Source organism: Musca autumnalis, unplaced genomic scaffold (assembly GCF_047663935.1).
Source record: "Musca autumnalis isolate F117 unplaced genomic scaffold, ASM4766393v1 scaffold_1, whole genome shotgun sequence".
Classification (NCBI taxonomy): domain Eukaryota; kingdom Metazoa; phylum Arthropoda; class Insecta; order Diptera; family Muscidae; genus Musca; species Musca autumnalis.
Genome location: NW_027411644.1, coordinates 207,283,237 through 207,305,059, shown reverse-complemented (window position 1 = coordinate 207,305,059; position 21,823 = coordinate 207,283,237). Strand labels below are relative to the sequence as shown.

The following is a 21,823-nucleotide window of genomic DNA, read 5'->3' as shown; positions in this document are numbered from 1 at the left end:
CTAATTTAACACAAAAAATATTTAAATAAAATACATAAATGAATGTCAGCGGCTTAAGAAATAAATAAATATTTTTACTTTTCTTAATAAAATTGCACTCAAAATAAATTGCGACGACTTAAAACAAATTATGAGATATTTTAAAAAGATACGTTTTTTTAACTTGGAATTAGATAACAATAATAACTTGAGAGCTTAATATGCTTATTAAAAAGGATATTCTTGCTTATAAACCTCTTAAAGTTTGTAATTTATTTTTAATGTCGTCTTATTTTTTTTTTGCTTCTTTGCTTTGGATTATTTTGATGGGATTAGGTTTTTGTTTTTGTTGTTGCTATTGCTATTTACATTTTTGTGATTATTAAATATAAATTTTTATGGGCGATTGTGACTTTTGGAAACCTATACTTCTCACACACACAAACAAATATAAAACTTAACTATTTTCCACAGCAAAACCATAAATGTTGATGAGAAGTCGTCACCCATTTACATACAAAACAAAGTGGACTTAAAGTCTAACCACAATACGAACATAAATACATACGTAAATTTTGGAAATAAAATGAGTTTTGTTTTTAAGATGATTACAGGTTTAATATGTTTTTTGGGAGGAGGAAAAAAGCAAAGTGGCCATTTCCTTCCGTTTTTAAAAATCGCACATATGTATGTTTATATGTATGAACATATATTTGTATGCCCATATATAACTACAAGTTATATAGTTAGTCTAACTCGTACATAGTTGTGGGGTTTTGTGTGCTCTTTTGTCGGTGCTTTCTATGTGGATTTGTGGTTGAAAAAAGGCAGTTGTATTTGTTTTTACTTTTCTGTATTGTTGCAAAAAAATATTTTATATACTTTTTATTACTTTTATTATAAGTTAAATCTCTTTAATTTACTTTTGTTCATTTAGTTTGTTTTATACCTTAATGGGTTTTATTTGTTTATGTGTAGTTCCTTTGCCATAAAGTTTGTTCGGGCTGCTTGTTTGGTAAAAAAAGAAGAAAAAGAAAACGAAATTGAAGACATAATTCATATTTATTTTATTTCTAATATATATGTTTGTGTACACAAAATAATATTTAAAGAAGTTATATAAATTGTAGGAACACCATTAAATGGTTAATTTTAACAGCGGATGTGACAAGCTCTTTAAGGGAGAAACAGCAAAAGGTTCACAGCAGAAAATATTTTTGAAAAATTGTGGCAAAGACGATGAACGAATTTGGCAATAGGTCTGTCTTAATCACATCTTCTGTTGCCTAAGAACACAATATTCATTTCTATCCCTAAATCCAGTTCCTTTTAAAACAGAGAAGTAGTACCCGTCATGAGTCAGACATTATTTTTGACATAATTTCGCATATGCATTTATCTAATGAAGTGCGATATATATACTAGTTTCCAAGCTTTGCCTTCGTCTGCACAACAACAACATCCTAATACACCTGAAGATCGGCTTTACCACCCGTGAAACGTAGTGTAATGGTTGGATGCGTGGGACTTCGGTAGACTCCTAATTTTTCAATGTATCTCTAAAGGCCTTACAGCTCAACTCGAAAGAGAATTAATTAAATATCACTATAAATGGCCCTCGCCTTAATAAGACAGAAATACATTTTTATGTTTTGTTTCTATAATTTAAATCCAAAAAAATCTAAAAATGGATTACGATATTGCTATATCTGCGTTGTTCACCACCTACGCCAACCTACTTTACATTCATCATTGTTATGGTGATATTTTCCTCTTCCATTGGCGGGTTTGTATATTAAATACCCCTAATAAAAGCTTTTTCTCCACATAAGTTTGTTGCCCATTCCGACCACTAAATATTATCCGACCATTACCAAAATCAACATCTCACCCAAAATTTTGGGACAATCCTGTCAAAATTGCAACCTGTAGCCTGAATACAAGGTTTAGATGGAAAGACGGACAAATCGACCAAGCCCGTCGAGAATACGTACCCTTCCCACATTGATGTATAGGATAATGAAAAAAAAAACCTTCCAAAACCCCATGATCTGCGAATATGCACTAGAAATGCCTGACTCTTTATAGAGTAGGTGCAGGTTCGGCAAATGCCGATGTACTTGCAAAGAACAAACCTCATGAAGTAAATATGCAAATGATTACAGATTGTTTTATGTCTATAGCTGCCATGAAAGTAAATTGGATTTATGGTTAATCGGAGACTTAAAAACCTCTCCACATTCACTCCAATGCATAAGGGAATTATCGCAATCCGTATAAGAGCAAAGTTCTTTAACAGAAGCTTTGGGTAGTCATTGACATCGTCAATACCAAGCATCAGCCGAGTTCCCGTCGTCAAGCGAATAATTATCAATCAGCATCGGTACCACTCGATTTCAGGTATTTTAAAGATTTTACCTTGGCATTGCCAGCGGTCAAAAACTCCTCCACCAAAAATTGTTGATAGAGGATATATGGACATATAATTGTACCGCCTGAATTCAATTTTAATCCTGAATACTTCATGGTGGTGGGTATAAAAAGTTCCGTCCGGTCGAACTTAATGCTTTTACATAGTCTTCTCTTGATAGGTTAAACGTCATGGCATGGCACTAATATCGACCTTGTGCATCGATCAATACGTAACCGGCATCTTCTCTAGAAAGAGTGTGAGTATTCCATGTGCAGATTCGCAGATAATACATATACTCCCACAACCATTCCCGAAATCACAAGGGAGTCTTCACTCATATCACACTGTGCGCCCTAACAAACTACAAGTGAAAAGTGCTTACACTGTGCGCCTTAACAAACTATAAGTGAAAAGTTCTTACACTGTGCGCCTTAACAAACTATAAGTGAAAAGTGCTTACACCTGGGAAGTATTCACGAATTCTGAAACTACAATGTTCATAGAGAAGAAAAAAAAAAACAAAAATCGCCGGAGGGATTTTTAAATAAATAGAGGATGCAGTAGCTGTGAAAATTCCCAACAATATTGACCTTTATGATATTTTCCTAAGATTTACCATTTTTGAGATATAAACTTTCAATGTTCCAATTGCACTGACTTGATAGCCTGCTTCCAGAAAATGCTAATGAAGACATAGTTTTATAAGTAGGCCATGGAGCCAGAGCAATGTCACAATTTGAAACTTTATATCTCAAAAATGGTAAAAATCTAGCAAAAATCATGGCCCAAACACCAAATTTTCGTGACTCGTACTCACGACTTTCGAATCGGTTACTGTTTTGGTCTAAACTTTGCATATTGTAATATTTCTGCGAATCTGAGATAGAGTTCGTAGATGGACATCGGTTCACAACTTCGAGCACTAAAGTTCGAAAGTTCTCGCCGCAATGCAGTTAATGCCGTTTTATACCCTCAGCCTTTAGTCTAACGATGAAAATGTGCATCATCTAAAAAATTGTTTTAGACCATAAGTATGTTTGAACGAAATCTGTTTCAGACAAATTGGAGTCGATTTATCCCCGAACCCTTGTCCGTCAGTCTCTCTGGCTGGCACAAAAACAAAAAAGTATTCGCTAAAATTATGAGCAAGATAACTCCAGAAGGGAGTAACCGATTTGGATCAAACTTTGAGCATCACAATAAATCAGAATGAAATATGGACTATATCGCGGCACTACTTTAGGTACTCCCATCAGTGTTGCCGAATTAGACGATTTATCGTCATTATGACGATTTTTTTGGCCCAAAATTGAAGAATGAGGATTTGACGATTTTATGGTACAAAATGACGATTTTTCACGTCCCCCAAAATTGCATGAAATAGAAAACAATAACTATATTTTGACCAAAATTTTAATTTAATGGTCGATTTTAATGTTCTTAGCTATTTCCAGCCAGATTGGCTATATTTAGGTACATATCTGGAATACAGGTATTTTGATGGTTTTTGTTTAACTTTCGAATTATATAAGCTGAAAACATTCGTTTAGGATTGTTAATTGATGAAAATCTCCCAGCAAAATTTGAAGGAAGGGGTTCCATGCGATGACGTGATTTCATGGCATCTTTTGCATTGGTTCAAACGAAGTCGTGAAAGATCCGATCTTTTCATTAGCATTTGAACCAATGCAAAGGAAGTCGTGAACCCATGCAAAGGAAGTCGTGAAAGATCCCATCTTTTCATCAGCATTTGAAACCATTCCATCGATCCAATAGAGATGAATGTTGTGTTTTTATTTATACACATTTTTCTAAATATATAAGAATAATTGTTTACAATAGGCTTGGTGTTGTCGGAGACTCGAAATCACAACCAAATTTGTTAAAATTCTCGTCGTAATGATAATGTCATTGCAAAGCATTGGTGGAATTGACATGCCAAAGCATTGGTGAAAATGACATGTCAAACCATTGGTATAAATGACATGCTTTGGATCCAAAAATGAATAGCTTCTTTTGGGGTCCACGCTCATATAAAATTCATCGATGAAAATGCTTGCACCCATGATTGAATGGCATCTTTGGCATCGAACATTTGACTGGGCCTTTCTTGAAAAATTTTCAAGATAAAATATCTGTTTCTGAAAAAATTATGAGTCCAAATTTCATAACTTCCTAATAATGCCCTCTTTTAGCGACCAGTCAGTTTTGAATCGATTTTCGAATGTCCAACAACCAAAATGTAATTGTATCAACAAACATGGACGGTCACATTGTCAAGCAGGCGATATTTGAATTAAGCTGTCATTCGAAACTGGCAATGTGTACTCATTGGGTTTTGACTTTTTCTCAAAAATAATTTTCTGTTGATGTTGATAAATAAAAATGTTGAAATCATTTTGTGCGTGAGTTTTTTCATAAAAAGCTCGTATATGTAAGATTTTATCTAATCTTATGAAAAATATTATCAAACTATGATACAGGGATACAAGGTCATAAAAAAGTCACAACCCTAGTACACATCATTATTTTGCTGCATTATTGTAAATACGATAATCATAGGGAAAAATCGCACTTTGTAACGGTAACCAAACCTAGCTATGGAATATGTTGACGGTCAAAATATTATTTACGATTTTAAACTGTCGGCAACGCTGACTCCCATATTAAGACGATACCGTTTTTTCGGAGGAAATTCCATACATTTTGACATAATGGAACATAAGCTGTACACAGCCCGGTCAGCACCAAATAAAATGACTGATGAGCACGATACCGAAATGAGTATCCGATTTGAACGAAACTTTGTACATAGTACAATTTCTTTCATATGAACGTCAACCATTCAGAGGGTCTATATCGAACAACACTTCCTCACAAAGTTCCACATTTTGCTAAAGCTGTCAAAAAATCGTTTTGAAATTTTTATCTGTTTTCAGCGATATTATGTATTTCGTGGGCAACTCCATGCCACCAGACCAATAGCCCTAAACCCTAGGCTGGTGGGCGCGATAAATAACAAGGAAATGAATCCCAAATAAAATTTACTCTGAATATATGCTATGTTGGCCCATTCTATCAGGTACTCCGGAAACTTTAAGGCTTTAGTCTAAATCAAATTTATTAACATAAGGTATTATTCGGAACGTTCGTAAACGTTAAGATAAATACCCAAAAATTCTCGATATTTTGTTGGCAAGGATATATGTACATTTACTCAAAGAGTGGCATAACACAAAAAATGGGTTTTCTGACTTAGACATTTCTTTTTTTTTCTACGACTTCTACTTTATCTTGTGTCAAATTTTCATGCTGATATATCTAAAACTCAACGAGTTACAGCGCATTTACTAGGAGTTTGACATAATTCAACAAAAAAAGTTTTTGGGTTTATTAAGCAATAAAACACTTCAAATCATGCTTGATCTTGCACAGAAATTTAGCACTGATATCTGGCTAGATGATTGCAAAATATGGTCTATGTAGTGATTTTGATTTTTGTGTAATAAGCTTTTTAATTTGGGAAGTCAAATTTCAATCGCAAACTTTAAATGCGTTTTTCTCGAAATTCGATTTATTGAGATGTGCCACTCTTTGAGTAAATGAGCGATATGTTCTGTAGCCGGTACCTCAATTCACATAGGCTGTGTGAAAGTCGACTGATACTTTTTTACTTGTTATCCACGTTTTTGGTTCAATGTGACTGTATTTTGACAATAAGGGTTCTCAGTGGCCGTGAACTTTGGAATAGCCTCCATATAACGGTACTGTCCGATTTAAGGCATTTTAAAGTTTTTATCGACGTATTCGACGCAATTTGAATGTTATTTGGAATTTAGTTTTTGAAGTGGTCATATAACTTCTCCACACAAAATTATGAATATGAATAATGTTTTAAAACAGCTTCATACAATTTCAGGTAATTTGAAGTTTTTATCGAAGTGGTTAGAAAACTTCTCAATAAAAAATTCCGGACATATTTCAAAGAGGCCCGCTATTAATGAATTTATCATTGGTCAATACATACTCTGCAATCTTCATAAAATTCCATTAGCTCATAACATGCATTGCAGTGGAATTATTTTACTTCAGTGTATATAAATTATAATAATTTCTATAGTGTGGGAAAAATAATTCTCATTCGCTTCCGCTTCGCGGATACTTATCGGTTTTCGACACCAGAAGTCGTCAAGTGCTGGACTGAGGATACACGATGTTGACGTGTGACAGTGTCCGCAGTCCACCTGGTACCCAACATAGCCGAAGCTTCCTGCGATTCGCTCTTTACCGCGACTCGTTTGTTTCTCCTGTACACACTGTGATTCGTTGGCTTCTGCGACTCGTTCGCTTCCTCGCTCATACAATCGTCTTCTCTTTTCAGGCTGAATAAACCAAAGAGCCCCAACGAGAATAACAAACCCGACAACTACTCCCGAATATAACAGCCGAGGGTCACAACACGCGGTGGAGTACGGTGCTCCTGTTTCTATTGGCCTTGCCGGGTCCTTAATAACTGGAATGATGAATTTATTGAATTATCTATGGATAAATTGCGACACTTCTTTCAAGTTATGGACAATATTTGGGAAAAGCCTTGGTTCAAAAATAGTGAACTGAGCTCTGCTGCGACGAAGCTGATTAATAGGCTAATAATCGGTCAAACCTATGACAAGGTCTTCCTGCACCGGATAGGAGCTTGCGACACAGATTTGTGCGAGGCATGTGATGTCTAAGAAAGTGCGCAGCAGATTATCTTTGATTGCCCCAAATTTTTCCCAATACCATGAACTTATTTCTATTCTACGCTCAAAAAACACACACTTCTATAAACTTCTTACAGGCTTCATCATTTCTTCTAATATTCACCTGTGATCCCATACAATTTACACTAAGATTTTTATCTGTTATATTTTTACTAAAATGTTCTGCTATAAGACTGATCTGGTGAATATTCTCCAATCCCCTTCCCCAATTTTGGCCCTCTTTTGTTTATTTCTCAACAGATCTGGTGCCGTCAACTTTACATTGTTGGCCATTGCGGGCGGTGCCCTATCGATGTTATGAAACAGTATTTTTGTTAGCTGCTCTTGTGTGCATGCTGCTGCTGGAAAATATATAGCCCACACTTCGTTAATACACCATACTTCATCTCAACTCGTGATTGTTTCATGTTAATCTTTGTATGTCAAAATTAACTGTGATTGCCGTATCTTTGGCTGTTTATTTTAAGCGGCGTTCGAATAATATTACCTACTGACGAAGTGAAAACTTTTTGGTGGTCAACCTGGCGTTATTATCGTAAGGAAATATACCTGATTGCTAGGGAATCGCTTAGAGTCCAAAAAATATATTCAACACGACCACTCTAACCCGAGTAACATCAACCCTAATACAACAAGCCGAGTCGCTTCAACACGACTACACTAAGCCGAGTATCATCGATTCCAATACAAAAAGCCGATGAGGTTCCAATATGAACTCAATCGGTCCACTCCTTCGGGTACCTCCCACACATTTCGGAAAAGTTCAGTTTAGGACCTGCTCTCGAATCGCTTTGATTTTTGTTTTAGCAACTTGCAATCACTTCGACGGTATAAGTTTCATCAGGGGCAAGTCCATACTTCCTGAGAAAATAGCCTGAAAGTTGCACAAAACCCCTATGACACCGTGTGAGGTGGTTGGAGCGCAAGATAACTCTCGAACGGATCTTCCGATTGGGTCCAAAACTTGGCCTTAGTAAAATATTGTCCAAACATAGTTTAAGTTCGAAGATAAGCCATATCGGTCCACTCCTTCAGGTACCTCCCCCACAAAATTTCAAAAATGTTCGGAAAAATTGTTCGTACGGTAACTTTTAAACGGAGTGGCCGAAGTGGTCCATACTTTACACATCCTAATATATCTACCAGATATAGATCAGGTTCAAGTATGGACTATATTTGTCCACTTTATCCAGCACGTCCCAAACAAAATTTCGGATAAGTTCACTTTAAGACCTGCTATCGAATCACTTTGATTTTTGTTGAAGCAACTTGCATTCGCTGCCTCAATTACGGTGGTAAAAGTTTTTTCAGGGGCAAATCCACACTTCTAGAGCAAACAGACCGAAGGGTGTAAAAACCCTCTATGGCACCATATGTAGTGGCTGGAGATCCACTTCCATAATGGTCAATGTCGATCCATTCCTTTCAGTATTTCCTCCGCAAAACTTTTGCTCTTTAATCGTAATCAACATTTTTGTCGTTTCATACGCTCAAAATTTTCAAAACTCTGTACATACATACGTTTTTTGGGAAAAAATTGTTTCAATATACACAGGCTGAGGGTATACCTCTGTCGGCCAAGCCGACTGATACTTTTTTATTTGTTTCTTGTTTTTATTTATTCGAAATCATCAAAGCATCTCACACAAAATTCTGCAATTCACTTGAATTTCATTACGGGTATACATTTCGTATTGCTCCCAAACACGGACAACGAGTTAAAGGATTAGCTGCAGACGTGGGTGTGGATATAGAATATATGTATGTTTGTAATACTGCCTCAGCTATAGGAGGGCTGGCAAAATATGGCTTCAATGAGTTTGGACTGAAATATCCACAAACTTTTGCGGTGTGTCTTGTGTACTTATATCAAATTTATTTTTGTTATTGATGGAGAACCGTTTGGTGTTGTATGTTTGCTTTTATTTTCGTTATTTTTGGGTGAAAATATATTTATTAATAAATTATGATATATGTATGTATTAAAAAAAATAAATAAACATGAAAACGTGTGATCCCAATGAATGGCAGGAATAACCATAATTCGACATGGGTCCATAACTGTAATACCTAAATTCATATTTAATATTCTGAAGTAAAGAATTTGCACATACGTTCAATGGAAATTTATATACCTACACTGAGATATATTTGTATGTCTGTATGTACTACTTTGTAGTTAAAACAAAGGTCAGCTCTTAGTTGAATATTAAATATTCGCATATGGTAGGTAATTCCATTAGGGATTTGGGATTAAATTTCGACAAGTCTGCTGCTAAGTAAATCATAAATATTTAATATGGATGTATGTGTTAGAGTACTTGTAACCTTTAATATGTTTACAACAATTCAACAGTATTGAATTTTCCATTAGTGAATTTAGAATGAAATGATGTTCAATGATGGGTTATGTCAAAAATATGACTTTTTCATTTTATTTCACAGTTTTTGGTCTTCAAACATTTTAGACTGTACAGCAAGCCAAGTAATCGGCTCGTGGACTTACACACTAATATTTCTCAATTATTCAACCAAATCCATATTTCATTTTAAAATATACAACCTCGTTTAATTTAATAAAGTTTAATTTGTAAGATATGTTTAGAAAAAAGTCAGCAGACCATAAAAGTCTCATAATCTACTTTTGGTTAAAAGCAAAAGTCCATTCGAAGAAATTGATTGTGATAACAAAGTTCCATAACTTTTCCACTTATCTTCTTCACTTCATGGCAATTTAATTTTCTTCACACACTTCACATTGTGATGCTCAATTGATTTCAATTGGATGCTTAACATGAAATCAAAATGAAAAAAATCGATTTCTATGGATACAAATGTCTGACCTTAAGTTAGGTAAAACCAATTAATCTTAATTTTTAATTCAAGAATTCATTTTGCAAAATTGCAAAGAATAGAATTCCCTGGCAAAAACCAAACTTTTTAATTACAATCAAATGGTTTGAATAAAAACTTTGTCTTTGGCCACTCAAGGGAAAATGTAAATAAATACATAAGTGTATTACTGGTCATGTTTGTGTGTGTGTTCGTTTGAGTACCGGCGTATTTGAATAATTGAAAACTCTAAAAACTTAAAAGAGCTCTATATTGTCTGATTCTGTATCCTTTTCAGCAGCAACAGTAGAATTTTGTGGAAGTTGACACATTGCAAACACATTGTCCCTCTCTCTGTGTCTCTCTTTGTGTACGTCTTTAACTTTTGCCCATCCCTAGAGGCGTATGTTGTCATCCTGCTGTCTATGTGTAACTTACTATGTAATATGATAAAGTTTTCGAAAGTTAGTTAAAAAGAAAGACATAAAAGTTTTGACAAAGACCGGTATTTGTAAATTTAATTGAATTTTATCTAAAGAGTCAGTCGTACATGAACTATTAGCATTTTGGCTTAATGCCCTTGAGAAAGTGCGTGTATAAGTTTAAAATTTATTGATTTTGAGAAACAAACGAAAATTTGTTGGAAAGGGTAATGTAAATTGAGTGAGTGATTTGAATGATATTTATATTAAAATTCAAAACCTAGTGTCAAATAATGACTGATCGGCATTAATGTGGTTAAGTCACGACCCTAAGTGGCTTGGTTTCAAATCAGCATTATAGACACAGACTTTCGAGTTTAGATCTTGAACCATAACAAGTAGAAAAGCATTAACTTCGGCCAGGCCGAACCTTTAATAGCTTCCATTATTATATATTCTGAAGTTACATGGAATAATATTTTTTTTTACGAAAGCCCAAATATATAATTTTAGTTAATTTGGTCAGCTGAAAAGTTCAATATGGGGGATACACCGCAACGAGGACCTATGTCCACAATTTTTGATGGCGAAGTTTTTAACTACTGGGAAGCATAAATGCCAAAGAAAATCCAATCTTGCCCGAAAATTTAGATAAAAACTAAAACACTAGTAAAAAATTATCATTCGGCATTGTCGACAGAGATATACCCTCAGCCTATATGAATTAAAACTTTCATCTACGGTCAGATTGAATGTATTTAGTGTCTTTTCAGTATTTTGTGGCCTTTTTTGGACATTTGAACTTGCCGACGAAAATGTGGATTAGGATTAAAGATCAAAAGTATTGCACAGGAGGTACTTAAAGGAATGGAAAGTGGAAAGGAAAGGAAAGTGGATCTTATTTTGGGAGTCATATCTTTTCAATATATATCGCGCCCACTAGTCATTTCAGTGGGTCATAGTGTAACTTTTGGACCAGTATGCCAGGAAGCATGGACTTGTCCACGGAGAATATAATATCACGGTAAACAGGACCACAACGAACAGCAACGGTGCAGACCTTAAACTGCACTTGGAAACAAATGTTGAACTTTTGTGGGGAAGGTACCTCCATTTTAGAAGTTAAACTAAATTTGGACAAAATATAAGAAGATCCAAAGTTTGGACCAAATATGTTCAAGTTATTCGTCAGAACATTTAAGTGAGAATTACCGGAAGGTGTGGATCGATTTGTCTATCTTCGAATTGAAATTATGACAAAATATGACGAAGGCCAAATCTTGGACCAAGTTAGTTGAACAGTTCGAGAGTAATCGTGCTCTCCAGCCACTACATATGGTCCATTGAGTCATATTCATGGCCACCACTGTAACTTTCCACACTTTATCCTAGTTTAATATTGTTACGAATGTAACTGATAGGTTTAAGTTAGTTTAGTTTAATTTCCGTTAATTTAAAAATTTGAATTGTAACGTAACGTTTTATTACGCAGTTATTTTATTTAAGCAACAACAACTACCATGTAGAATTATCTTCATCATTCTAATGTGCCTTTGTTTCCATTTGTTTTGCCATAATCGTTCAATTATCGCCCAGTATTTGTTTTTGTTGTACTTTACTTTGTCCATTACGTCATGTCTGTATTCTGTGTTTGTATCCCGTATATGTGTGTTGTTGTTGTTCGCTAGGTGCGAGTGTGCGTCTGTGTGTTTGTTGTTAGTTGGCTTCTCGATGTTGCCAGATGCATGCTCTAGATACTTCTAAACGACAAATGTGGGCATATAAATTTGAGTTGCCGGGCAAACAGTGAGCAGTTGTGAATTTTATACCGAAGTGTAAACATCGACTAGTAAAGAACTAAAGTAAAGCTGTGTACTTAGCTATAACAGTCAGCTCCGAATAAGTGTAATAAAGTAAATAAAGCATTGTAGAAACGTAATCTAAAACGAACCCTGTTTTATTTGGTACAAATCGTATCGGGGAATAAAACAACGTCTACACGGAGATTAGTTAAATCTAATTCCGTAACAATTGGTGTCAGGAAGTGAGATTACGATCATCCTACAATGAAGTTTAAGGATCTACGAGTGGAAGACTTGAAGAAGGAGCTAAGTAAGTTGGAGTTGTGTTCTACTGGCAACAAGGCCGAACTACAAAAACGCTTGTTGGAAGAGTTCGAGCGCCGTGGAATGAACATCGACGAATATGAGTTTGATATTAGAGATGAAACTTCAGACGCGGTTCCGAGTTATACGGAGGTTGCAAAAGTTATTGCAGTAACGTTGGCGAAGGAATTTAATAAGAGAATGGAAGAGGAATCTATTGCAATAAATGAAAGCTTCAAATGTCTGACGGAGGAATTCGACGAAAAATTGGAAGAATTAGAGGCAAAAATCAGCGAAAGACTCGATAATATTACGCAAGTTATTGGAAAGCGATTCGAGGTTATGGAAAACCATTTAAAGAAATTGGATAGGCAATTTCTGGCCCACGACGAGAAGATTGTGAATCTGGAAAAGAAAATGTCTGAACTGGAAATCAAAGGAGGACCAGTGCGAGTTATTGATAACACTCTGAAAATCAAGCCTCCGGAATTCGACGGGTCTACATCGTTTGATGTTTTCAAATTACAATTTGAGACGGTTGCTTCGAGAAATTCGTGGAACGACAACGACAAGGCGGTACAACTGCTTATGTCATTGAAGGGCGGTGCTGCTGACGTATTACAGAATATTCCCGCCGCTTCTAGAAGCAAATATGGAGATATAATTGCTGCTCTCGAACTTAAGTACGGTGGCGGACATAAGCAAGAGACAATGGTGAAACCTCAGGCTTGCAATGTGCGGAGGCTGGAAGTTGAGGACAACAATCCCCAGACCGTTGTCGAACTAATGAAAGATGCACTAATGCAGGTAATAGATAAAGTGAAACGAGGGGCTGGAAAAACGAGAAAGACTTGCTACAACTGTCGGAAAACTGGACACTTGGCCCGAGAATGCAGATTGAGACAAGCAAGGCCCAGATCCACCTCACCGCCTTCAAAAAGCGACGACCAACTGGTGGCCAAGAATCTGGAAAGAGAGACATCAGGTGAATCAACAAAAGTGGATTCCGTCAATCACGAGGCGCCGCTGGCAGATGAAGAAAACGATGGTCCCACCATCTCTATAGCCATAGTCCAACAGAAGAATCACAACCTAACGGTTAAAGGCTTCATCAATGGTGTTTTGCGTAACTTGACATTGGACACCGGTGCAGCAAAGTCCATTATTAGACCGGATTTGGTAAAAGGGAAGGTATTGCCGTTAAATGGAGTCAAATTGCGGACGGCCACAGGCGAGACTACAACGGTGCATGGAAAGGCCTACCAAAGGCTGAGCATGGGTAGAAAATCTGTAAATTTCGATTTTATAGTGGCCGATATTGTGGACGAAGTCATACTTGGTGTAGACTTCATGATTGCCTTTGATATCAACCTGGACATAAAGCACCGTGTGATGACTTGGTCCAATGTGGAAATATCGATAAATGTGGGCTACAACGAGAAAAGCAAACATCGCCCATAGGCAGAATCCGGCGAGATCGCTGTCGATGTCCGTACGCTGAAGGTGGAAGCCGCCGACAAATGGCCCGTAGGAAAGTGGAAAAATCTCGCGACGAGGAGGAAAAAGAGAAAATGTACGTCGAGGAAAGGTCTATCGAAAAGCGGAAGACCAGGTGGCACTTAGGAAGGTGACCACGAAGAAAGAAGGTATAGCATCGCGATTCCTGGAGAGAAAGCAACGTCGTCCAGAAGAGCAAGAGTCCAAAGCTGACGCAGTAGAGGGTACATCTAAATCAGTTGCCACCACTACAGAACGAGAACTGCATCTAGTCAAGAGGAACAGGCTTAAGCGGGAGGCAGTGTTACCGATGCCCATACCACAGAGAGGGAACTGTGCCTATTCGGGACGAACAGGCTTAAGCGGGAGGCAATGTTACGAATGTAACTGATAGGTTTAAGTTAGTTTAGTTTAATTTCCGTTAATTTAAAAATTTGAATTGTAACGTAACGTTTTATTACGCAGTTATTTTATTTAAGCAACAACAACTACCATGTAGAATTATCTTCATCATTCTAATGTGCCTTTGTTTCCATTTGTTTTGCCATAATCGTTCAATTATCGCCCAGTATTTGTTTTTGTTGTACTTTACTTTGTCCATTACGTCATGTCTGTATTCTGTGTTTGTATCCCGTATATGTGTGTTGTTGTTGTTCGCTAGGTGCGAGTGTGCGTCTGTGTGTTTGTTGTTAGTTGGCTTCTCGATGTTGCCAGATGCATGCTCTAGATACTTCTAAACGACAAATGTGGGCATATAAATTTGAGTTGCCGGGCAAACAGTGAGCAGTTGTGAATTTTATACCGAAGTGTAAACATCGACTAGTAAAGAACTAAAGTAAAGCTGTGTACTTAGCTATAACAGTCAGCTCCGAATAAGTGTAATAAAGTAAATAAAGCATTGTAGAAACGTAATCTAAAACGAACCCTGTTTTATTTGGTACAAATCGTATCGGGGAATAAAACAACGTCTACACGGAGATTAGTTAAATCTAATTCCGTAACAATATTATATTATTCTCTTAGTTGTTTTTCAATACTCTAAATCAATGGTGGGCAAATTGCGAGAGACTCATGTATTTTTTACACTTTTGTGCACTGATGGGCAGAAATGCTCTGCCTCACACACAAAAGTGTAAAAAATACATGAGTTTCTCACAATTTGCCCACCATTGGCTGATGGGCAGAAATGCTCTGCCTCACACACAAAAGTGTAAAAAATACATGAGTTTCTCGCAATTTGCCCACCATTGCTTTTGTGTATGAGGCCGAGCATTTCTGCCCAACAGTGCTCTAAATTTATAATTCTTCATTCTAAGTAAAACTCTCTTTTAAACTTACTGTTATACATAAATACTCTCTAGTTTCTAATTCTCCATTCTAATTCTAACTATCTCAGTCAAACTTACTGTTATATAAACTCCCTCTCTCTCTCTCTCCAATATATTAATTATAATGCTCCTCAATTTGCTCCAAGATTGATTCTCTATTGTTATTACTATTTATTACTACATATTATAAAAGAAGATGTTTTAGAAATAAGGTTTCAGTTCAGATTTGGATCTCATGTAAAGATATTGTTTAAACAATTACCGGTCGAATATTAAGGCTTCGACGGTAATTAATGCAATAATTATAATAGTAATAAAATATTGAATAATAATAAAATAATGTGTTTCATTTCGAACTCATAAACATAACTATAGGGGATTTTTACAACTTTCGGGCCGTTTTTTTTCAAGAAGTATGGACTTGCCACTGAAACAACTTTTACCGTCTTAATTGAGTCAGCGAGTGCAAGTTGCTTCAACAAAAATCAAAGTTATTCAAGAGCAGGTCTTAAAGAGAACTTATCCGAAATTTTGTGCGATAGGTGCCCGAAGGAGTGGACAGATACAGTCCATATTCGAACCTGATCTATATCTGGTAGATATATTAGTTTTTTTCAAGAGTTTTCGTACGAACCACTACACACGGTGTCATAGGGGTTTTTCGCAATTTTCAGGCTATTTTCTCAGAAAGTATGGAATTGCCTCTAATGAAAATTGTACCGTCGTATGTGGGGCAGTGAATACAAGTTGTTACAACAAAAATAAAAGCGATTCGAGAGCAGGTCCTAAACTGAACTTTTCCCAAACTTTGTGTGGGAGGTACCTGAAAGAGTGGACCGATTGAGTCCATATTAGAACCTCATCTAAGTCTGGTAGAAATTTCACTATATGCAAAGTATGGACCAAATCGGTTACTCCCTTCAAGAGTTATCGTACATACAAATTTTTCGAAGATTTTCGAACTTTTGTGGGGGAGGTACCGGTAGGAGTGAACCGATATAACCGATCTTCGAACTTATACTAAGTTTGGACAAAATATTTCGAAAGCCAAATTTTAGACCAAATCTGTTCATCCGTTCGAGAGTTATTGTGCTCAGCAGCCAGACAGACAGACGGACGGACTCCAAATTGTCTGAAACGGATTTCGTCAGTTTTACCGTTGACCTAGGTTGACGAATTTTTGAACGTTGGTCCATATCGGTTCAGGTTTGAATACAGCTTCCATATATAATTTCGCTCGATGACATTCAATTACGAATAATTACGTCAAATGTTCCTAATTTAATCAATATTTCACATACATTGCGTGTTTAGTGCATCGAATATATAAAATCGGGCGAAAATATATATGAGAGTTATATCCGAATCTAAACCGATTTTTTATAAAAGGGCCTAAGAAAATATCCAATGTCAAATTTGAAGGCTATTTTTCAAAAATTGACCGATTTATATCAAAATCGGTGAAATTTAAATGGAGGCTATATCCAAATCTGTACCGATTTTTGCGAAATCAAATCAAAATCGGTAAAACTGAAAACTGTTAAATTTGAAGGATATTCATTAAAAATTGAGTTTTTTATAGCAAAATCGGTGAAAGATATATATGGGAGCTATATCCAATTCTGAACCGATTTTTGCGAAAATCAATGAAACTACTCAGGAGCCTAAGAAAAACTACTCAGGAGCCTAAGTACTTGTGCAAAAATTCACTTTTGTTCCACTTTTGTATGGAATCGGCAACACTGTGCAACGCAAACTAAATACAAAATTTCAGTCATTTCCGTTAGATAATGAGGCTAAAGCTTAGAAAATACCGAAAATCAGGTCGTACCGTTCTATAGACTATATACCACCCAGAAGAAGAAGATGGACGCGAAAACCGGAACGTAGCCGCCATCGACTTACGCCAATGTAGCCAAGAGATACTACAAGGACGAGCTGTGCTACGCCGTAATCGATACTAGTAAAGGATCTGGAAGGCTACACAAAGAGTACTTGTCGGAGATCGAGAAATCGATCAACGATAAAATATTGGAACAAATCCTGCAAGGACGAGTCTCAATAAAAATAAACTGCTGTGAGCCAAGGGGGGACCTCCTATTGTACCACCTGGACTCACACGCAAACTCTGCAGCTCTCGGGGAGGTAGTCAGCAGTATTGCAACTCCATGGGAAGGTGGCAGACTAAAACTGGTGAGGAAAGACGAAATTCCTCATCTAACCAAAGCATCGGTGTACGTCAAGGGGTATGGCTGCAAGCTCGAGACGGAGCGCATGCTCGAGGTCTTTGGCGTACAAAACGAGGCCCTAAAGGTGGAAAGATGGGAGGTCTTCCACAGGGAGGAGAAGGAAGACGGCACTCTCCTTGTGATGGGGATCGCCGATCTCTCGCTAGCCGGGATCGTCAAAACCAAGGGCAAGGCATTCTTCGTCTCGAACTCGGCCTTCTTCAAAATTGGAAAGGCAAGAGTTGGTGAGGAGGAGATTGCCAAACCAAACAACCAGGAGGTCAACCTACCAAAAGGCTTACAATAGGGAGGAGCAGACGAAATTAGCGACTCCCAAGAAGCCAACCTACTGGAGGACCAATGATTGAGGTCATCCAGATCAACCTCCATCGGAGCGAAACGGCAACACTAGCCCTGATGGACAAAATAACTAAAGGTAATATACATATTGGTTTAATCCAAGAACCTTGGACCATAAAAAACAAGGTTTCTGGACTTAACCATATAAATTATCAACTTTTTTACGCAAATACGGGATCCCGACCGAGGACCTGCATTATATGCCACAAAAACTTATGCTTTCTTTTTCTCCAGAGTTGTCATCGTCGGACGTCACAGTATTGAAGCAGGGGAATGGTAACATATACCTAGCATCATTATACCTGCCGTTCGACTCCCCGACATTACCACCTTCGTCGGAATTGCAGCAACTGGTGAGAAGGATAAAGCAAACAGGTAACGAAGTACTAGTAGGCAGCGATGCTAACTCTCACCACATCTCGTGGGGTAGTACTAACACTAACAAAAGGGGTCAAGCCCTTATAGATTACTTAAATACTAACGACCAGATTACACTTAACACCGGGAATACGCCAACCTTTGTTAATAGAATTAGAGAGGAAGTACTAGATATAACGATATGTTCAGAAAATTTAATAAACGAGGTACACGTGTGGAGGGTCCTGGAGGAACACTCCTTCTCAGACCATAAGTATATTAGATTTAAAATAGCTAGGTCATCGCCTAACCCGATAACCTTCCGAAACAAATCCAAAACAAATTGGACTAAGTTCGGAAAACGAGTAAAAGAAAGACTTGGGCAACCAGATGAGGAATGCCTAAGTAAGGAGGACATAGAGAGAGAGAGATGTCCATAAGCTAACCGAGGCACTAAGGTAAGGTCATTCGAAGAAAGTTGTCCACTTCGAGAAAGGAAATCTGCCTACGAAAAACCCTGGATGACAGGGGAAATTCGTAACAAGGGCAAGGAGGTCCGCAGACTTTATAATAGGGCCAAACGTAAAAAAGCAGCTGTATTCTGGGACAAGTATCAGGCAAAATTAAAGGAATACAACAAAATAACAAGAAACGCCAAACGAAACTCCTGGAAGCTTTTCTGCGAACAGGTGGATAGTGTAAATGACGTTTCAGAGATTAAAAAGTTTCTATCTAAAACCCATACACAGACCGAGCAATTGGTCGACGGAAATGGAAAAAGGATTGAAACAACAGAAGAAACTCTAGGCCTTCTGATGAAAACGCACTTCCCGCAGAATAGCATGGTTAACACTGAGGCATCGACGGAATGTATTAACTCATCGGAAGAGGCACCAAAGATCGACAGCTTAAGGGTCCAACAAGCCATCTTAAGCTTTTCACCATATAAAGCAGCTGGACCAGACCAGATCTACCCGGCTTTGCTACAGAGGAAAGTGGACATTATTGCGTCCAACCTGGTCGGGATCTTCAATGCATGCTTAAAACTTGCATACACTTCTATAGCCTGGCAGGAGGCAAGGGTAGTCTTTATACCCAAACCTGGCAAGGCAAGTTATGCAACACCAAAATCTTATCGACCGATAAGTTTAACTTCATTCTTACTCAAAACAATGGAACGGACAGTCGACACCATGATAAAGAATAATATCCCCAACGATATGCTTAAATTCAAACAACATGCATACTTTAAAGGCAGATCAGTGGAAACCGCATTGCATGAGGTAGTACACCACATAGAAAGAACCTTCGAAATGAAAATGTACACACTTGCTGTATGCATCGACATCGAAGGCGCTTTCAATAACGTAAGCACCGAGACACTTATCCACTCCTTAAACGAGTTTCAGGTAGACAGGGCCTTAAGGAACTGGATAAACCACATGCTAAGGAACAGATTGATAAGCTGCGGGCTATACGACGTGAAAATAAGAGACAAAGTTGGACAAGGAACGCCACAGGGAGGGATACTTTCACCTCTGTTGTGGGTTACCACCATAAACAGTCTCTTGAGGACACTAACCGAAGAAGGAATTGACCCAGTCTGCTTCGCAGACGACGTTATAATACTTCTGAGGGGAAAGAATCCAAATCAACTCTGTCGAAGAGCAGAAACAGCTCTAAAAATTGCTTTTAACTGGGCCAGGCCGAGAGGTCTGAATGTCAACCCGGAAAAAACAGAATTATGTCTATTTACTAGGAAAACAAAACGAGGAACCAGTTTTTCTAAATAAGACAATAAATATATCTTGTACAGTTAAATATCTAGGAGTAATTCTGGATAGGAAACTTAAATGGAAAGACCATATACAAGAAAGGGCCAACAAGGCCCAAATATGTTGGTCAACCTGCAGAAGGGCGATAGGCTCAAAATGGGGGTTCAATCCTAGGATGATACACTGGCTATACAGAAGCGTAATTAGACCAATTCTAACGTACGCGTCTGTGGTATGGTGAACAGCCATGGACAAAAAATGCAATGTGGAAATATTGCAAAAGGTTCAAAGAACATGCTGCCTAAGCATCAGCGGAGCAATGAGGACCACCCCGACTAGGGCTTTAGAAACAATTTTGTTTGTACACCCAATAGATATTCAGGTAAGGTATGAGGCAGCCATCGCAGCTGCAAGGCTAAAGTCGATGAGCGAGTGGATCGAAAAGAGCCACCAAACATACCACCAAAACATATTAAAGGTCACAACGAGTGAATCTATAAATCAGGTAGTATCGGACCGTATACCTGAAACTAGTGAAGTAGCCTTGTGTGAAGTGTCAGGTATTGACAGAGACATGTGGATCGTGGGAGCTCTAGCACAGATTCCCGCTGGAAGCTGTGGGTTTACGGATGGGGCTGTGCTAGGGGGAGGACCGGACTGGGTCTTTATATAATGGAACCGGAAACGGAAATCTCCCTCCGTTTGCCGGATTATAACACGATCCTGCAGGCGGAACTCCGGGTGATATCAGAGTGTCTGCTTTGGTTTGATACTCACACAAGGCCTACCACTGTAAATATCCTTACGGATAGCAAAGCAGCCATTAGAGCTATATCAACCAAGACAGTGAAATCTAGAACTGTCTTGGAATGTATTAAATCTATAAATAATTACTCTCAACACGGTAAGGTAAACATTATATGGGTACCAGGGCATACCGGGATTAGGGGTAATGAAATAGCAAACTCCTTGGCAAAACAAGCCAAGGAGCAACCCACGGTAAGTCTAGAAAACGCTAAGCCGTTTAAAGCTACGCGACTAGAACTAAAGACATGGGCAAAAAATGCACATATATCCCTCTGGAGTAGTGAAGAGAAGGGAAAAAACACAAAAATCCTATGGGGAAACCCAGACGAGGACAAAACAAAAGAATTACTTTTACTAAGTAAAAAATATATTAGTAGACTGACAGGAATCCTTACAGGTCACCTGGGTCTAAAAGCGCACCTGCACTAAATAGGTTGTGCAGAAAACAGTGAATGCAGAGCATGCGGAGAGTTTCGTCCTCTCCGTCATTGTCAAGCCTTCACAAATCTGAGAACCCAGTTACTAGGGAATGATATTATACCAGGACTCGACCAAATTAGGACAATCGAGTTCAAAACAAGTAAAAAAGTATCAGTCGGCTTTGCCGACAGAGATATACCCTCAGCCTGTGTATATTGAAACAATTTTTTCCCAAAAAAACATGTATTTAGGGACTTTTAAAAATTTTGGGCGTTTGAACAGAGAAAAATGTTGATTAGGATTAAAGATCAAAAGTTCTGCGGAGGAGATACTAAAAAGAATGGATCTCCAGCCACTACATATGGTACCATAAGGGTTTTTTGCAACTTCAGGGATGTTTGCTCAAGAAGTATGGACTTGTCCCTGAAACAACTTTTACCATCGCAATTGAGGCAGCGAATGCAAGTTGCTTCAATAAAAATCTAAGTGATTCGAAAGCAGGTCTTAAAGTGAACTTATCCGAAATTTTGTGTGGGA

At 37.7% G+C, this 21,823-nt stretch overlaps 1 protein-coding gene across 15 annotated transcripts in view; it reads right to left on the bottom strand.

The window, feature by feature from the left end:
- Positions 1–21,823, bottom strand: part of Gycbeta100B (guanylate cyclase soluble subunit beta-1-like) — a 649,167-nt gene that overhangs the window by 10,113 nt on the left and 617,231 nt on the right. For 5 of the 15 annotated variants that reach the window (XM_073959949.1, XM_073959956.1, XM_073959952.1 and 2 more), the window contains exon 18: positions 862–983. The exons of 1 other annotated variant lie outside the window; for it this stretch is intronic. The gene's annotated coding sequence lies outside the window, so the exon portion shown is untranslated. Of the gene's footprint in view, positions 1–861; positions 987–21,823 lie in introns of those variants that run through there. 9 more of the 15 variants (XM_073959950.1, XM_073959946.1, XM_073959959.1 and 6 more) reach the window with 3 other exon arrangements.